We start from the raw sequence: 3,925 nt of genomic DNA, 5'->3' as shown, positions 1-3,925 counted from the left end.
AACAGATGGATTTACTAACTGCCGTGCTAAGTGCAAAATAGGTCAGCGGCTGCATTTTTCGACACCGTTTTTGCATAGCACAGAGAGAAGTTAGAGTTGAGTGTCTTGCTGTAACTGTGATGTTATGCAGAATGGCCGGATTAACCTGTTAGGTGACCCAGAAGCTTAACGTTTTTGTCATCCACGTGGTGTGATCACATAATAATGTGACCAGTTACTATAACAATGCAAATTTTTAACATGTAAATGAAAATATGCCAAGATTGCAATCACAATGTCATCCAAGAAAGCTGATTTTTCTTTTTTAGGGTTCATTGCAGTCACTGCTTAAAGGCTCTCTCATCAAGATTAACTATCTGTTGGATATCTGTTTGACACACTCCATTCAAAAATTTACATGAATGCGGAAATATAAAATATATTCAGCAAATGCAGTCTTCCTATTTGAACAGTAAAACATTTACTGGATTTTTTTCATGTGTATCCATCTACTATACCCGTTAACAGCAATGGATATGTGTATTGTCTAATAACTCACTGTTTGTCTTTTTCAGTCTGATGGTCCAACAATCAAATCTTGGCCATTCTCCCAGTGCAACAGAGGGAGGCCGGAGGAATAATTTAAACAAGAAACAGAAAAACAGAAGAGCAAAACTCAACCTGCTATTGGCAAGTTCGCTGTCAGAAGTGATAAAACTTCCTTTAAAGTCATACTTACATTTGAACATACTAATAACAAAACAATCAAGACTTTCTTGACACTATGTTTTGCAGCTTGTATTACTGTGTCCAAACAAGTTTGATTTTTGGTTCAAAAACATTTTCATATCTCTCTTTATCAAGAAGTACTTTCCTAATATGCTCAACAACCCTCAGTTCTTTACATTTTACTTCCAAGAAGCCTCAAGGGATGAACCATTGCAGTTTGCTACATATAACTTAATTTAAGAAACAAACGCAGTGTGTCCTTAAAAATTTGAGGGAATTGAAAATGGTAGACAAAAGAAGAGCCAGACCGAAAGCTCTTCTACAGTGTGTCCTTTGTCCTGTCTTCTGCTCCAACTGGTTGTGGCAGATAGCTGCCCATCCCTGAACCACATGACTCTGCTGAAGGTTTCTTCCTGTTAAAAGGGGGTTTTTCTTCCCACTGTCACCAAGTGCTTGCTCATAGGGGATCTTATGAGGTCTTACAGATTGCTGTTGTGATTCAATTATTATATAAATAAAACTGAACTGAAATGAATAGGTTCACTAGCCACACCCAGGCCTGATTAGCAATCGTTAAATAGAACCTGTCTGACAAAGTTAATCACAACAAGCACCGCATCATGCCACAAATATGTAAGTGCTATTTTAAAAAAAAGGACGCCAGGAATGGGTCAAATACTTTTTCACAGCCCGGCATGCTTATACATATTTCAATAAATACTGCATCTAGTTCCCCTTTTCCTAGCAATATATAAAGAAATGAGGTGTGTTAAGACCTTTCTAAAGTACTGTAAATTTATGTCACAGACTGTTTTTAACTTTTAAGCAAGTATCTGTCCTTTCATAAAAAGGCTTCTAGAAATCCTTGTAATTGAACAATTTACAAATTCTGAATGATTTTTGTTTAAATGCTCTTAGCTCATAATTTAGGTGTCATAAATACAAATGATGTGGAATTGCTGTTTTAAACAAATATAACACTGCAACTGAAAATGAACTAGCAAGGTGATGAAACGCCATTGTGTTTGATACTGTTGTATTTATGTGACATGCACAGTAGCGTGACTAGAGCAGTAGATGGCACTGTTGAATTGCAAGGTTAACAGATACCCATCACACAGCCTCCTGCCCAAAAGACTGTGAATCCCTGTCATACCCTAGTGTACCGTTCCTACCCCAGTATTTGGTCATATATTGTGACCAGCTTATTCATTGGGTCTGGTTGAGAAGCTCTTGGGCAGCAAATTTAATCTGATAATAATAATTTGATACTGTTTGTGTGACAGCCATTCATAAGGCCTGGCAGAGCATGAGCATTTTGTATGGAGCATCCCAGGAAATCTCAGTGTTACACTGTCAGCATAGTAGTCGCATATAAACAATGGCTGAAACCCAGCTTGCCTGGCACTAAACCAGTGTACTTAACCACAAAATAAGGCTAACAACCTCAGCTTATCCCAATATAATAATGTGGTCAAATCGGTGAGTTCTTGCATATCTATTTATGTTTGATATAGAGAAAAGCCCTTCATGTTGCAGCTTGCAAGCACTGCATCCAAGTCAATGCTGTCGATAAATAAGAATGTGCTCCTGGGCAGCTTGCCTGGGTTAGAGAACAAAATAGCTTTCATCTGAGGTTCATATGGGCATGGCTGACTTAATTCCTACTGTAACTGAGGGCCAGGTGATGGGGCCGGGGGTAAATGTGAGCAATTAACTTGCTATTTTGGTATGTTCAGCCTATCATATATACTAGCGAATTTTACTGAAACCCACAAAACGGCCTGTTTCACACGTCTACACTGTGACTATGACACACTATGCAATTTTATTATCCTGCCTAAATGTTCAAAGGTATAGAATTACAGGGGTGGGTTAAGTGTGATCAGCTTGGTTTCAAATGTTCAGACTGATATGAAAGGAGTCTCATAAAAGGATTATGGCACTGAGGATCCATATTACAGCTGCTACGGATCTGACCGCATCACTGCCCAGGTCCGAGTCCACTCAGGAGGGGCTCTGACTGATTCACTGTGTGTAGGCATTCCAGCACCGCGCCAGCTGCATGTCACGCACAATGGTGAGATTGTGCCTGCGGCTGTCCAAAGACAGCTGGTCATGGCTGCCCTTTGGAGCCCTGATAGGTGATTAGAGAGATATCTGAAACTTTGTTGCTGCTGTAATTTTGTCAGCTGACATTAAAGCATATTTCATACTGTTTTTTTCCCCTTTATCTTGACCTGTTACATGCAACTGAAAACTTTAAAATGAAATCTGACAGTCTGATCTGGTGATCCTGAAAGCTGTCTACTCGGCAGTTCTTTATTATGCTCTGACTGACATTACACATTTACAGCTAGATGATGTTATGGTCTGGAAGCAGCCCCAGGAATTTCAACTTGGCTGTTTTTTGAAATGATGACATGTCTGCAGCACATGTAAGGTAACTGTTTTATTTTTCTACTTCTACAGTCAACCTTCATACTGTATATTGTGGAAAACAATACGCCTGTATACTACGGAGGAATACTATTAGTTTTTGTGTGTGTTCTAGACGTAGTCTGTTTTTTTTTTAAGTGAACAGAGAGCCCACCCTAGTGAAAGTGTTTCTTGCAGCTACACCCAGTCTGCCGTGCCTAAAAAAAAGAAGAAAAAATCCCAGCCTGCCATCCCACCTGTCAGCGTTTGCACAGATTGCGTCACCCATCTGCCCTGCTGAGCCATTCTTTGACACATTTGCTTAGTGGCGTCCTTTACAAACTTTATAGCCAGCACATGTGTGTGTGCATGTCTGCTTTGACATAGGGAACAGAAGTTGCCCAACTGCAGCATAGCTCCGCAAATCAACAACAACTGCTAAAACCCAACTGTTGTTCGCTATTCTCGGGCAGGCCCGGTGATGGAAGAGCTTTGCAATGCTTTTTGTGGCCGAGAAAAATACAGCTTTTGCGTAGAAGCAGCTCATTCGGTTAACCTTTTTCTTTACCATGGGGTATAAAACTTCTAAGTGTGCTGTTATTATGAACAGTAAAACCAGCTCCATGCAAAATAAACCAATTTATATAAAAGGAAAGGGGGAAGAAGGTTTTTTTTAAATATAATGTTGACCTGAAAAACAAACACTAATTTAATATACTTTTGTAACATTACTCCTTTCTGCCTCACTTTTGTGTTAAATTAGTGCATGGGTCTTGCCAGAAAATGTTAATATGTTTTA

This window comes from Mchenga conophoros, linkage group LG13, assembly GCF_057382185.1.
Source record: "Mchenga conophoros isolate Kocher_MC1m ecotype Shallow Benthic linkage group LG13, M_conophoros_male_GT1.1, whole genome shotgun sequence".
NCBI lineage: Eukaryota > Metazoa > Chordata > Actinopteri > Cichliformes > Cichlidae > Mchenga > Mchenga conophoros.
This window is presented reverse-complemented; position numbering follows the sequence as displayed.